Here is a 926-nt window from a genome sequence, read left to right as displayed (position 1 = left end):
GGTTGATCGCAGACCGGGTGCACCTTGAGTGTATTTAACCAGGCTTGAAGCAGGCGCATACTCAGCAGCCCTAAGGGAAGGATTCTCGAAGCGGCTACCATCAGTCCCCAACAACCTTTGGAATATTCTGACCTGTAGAAGAGCATCCTCTCTGAATTGGGAGAGTGTGACTTCCAATGACTGAATCCTGTCTTCCGACAGTGAGGCAAGCATGCTCACAGAGTTCAGTTTGATCCCCAGGAACACTGTGGAGTGAAACGATATGAAGTTTCTCTTCTGTTGATGTATGGAGAGCCTTAACTTCGTCAGATGATCTATGACCTGTTTGGTGTGCGCCTTGGCGCCTCGGTGGAGCCAGTGCTGCATCCCCTCTGGTAAAGGTGGAACCTTGCACTAATACTGTGACCGTGTCCCCAGTGGTGGGGAACGTGCCTAGTCCAGCTTTTTGGGCTCCTGTGGTGTGAAGCAGGGATTTTGCCATTCTGGAGCTTGAGGGAGCAGACACTGGATTGCCCCAAGAGGCGTGAACCAGCTCCAGGAAGTCCTGGCACAATGGTAGGGCTTGCTGTGGGTGCCCCTTTTGCTTCAGGAAGCCGTTCCCTTTCCTCTCTTGTTCTTCCGGCCAGGGAAGATCCATGGCAGCAGTTAACTGTTGCATCAAGGCCTGGAACTCCTCCCTCTGTGACACATGCGGCAGGGGCAGAATGCAGCCCCCCGCTGTGACCTGCCCAACTGAAGTGGCGGGGTCAAATACGTCCAGCCTCGATGCTGTAAAGGACAGCTCGGGTCTATGTGGGGCCGGTGATGGAGAGCGGGAGTGGGGAAGCTAGGGCTGCCCAGTGGAAGGGGGCACTCTACCCTACGACTTTAAGAGGGTCTCCAGCATGGCCTGCTGAGCCCACCCCGTCTCTGCTAGCTCTTGGAAG

This window comes from Polyodon spathula, chromosome 2 (assembly GCF_017654505.1).
Source record: "Polyodon spathula isolate WHYD16114869_AA chromosome 2, ASM1765450v1, whole genome shotgun sequence".
Lineage (NCBI taxonomy): Eukaryota > Metazoa > Chordata > Actinopteri > Acipenseriformes > Polyodontidae > Polyodon > Polyodon spathula.
This window is presented reverse-complemented; position numbering follows the sequence as displayed.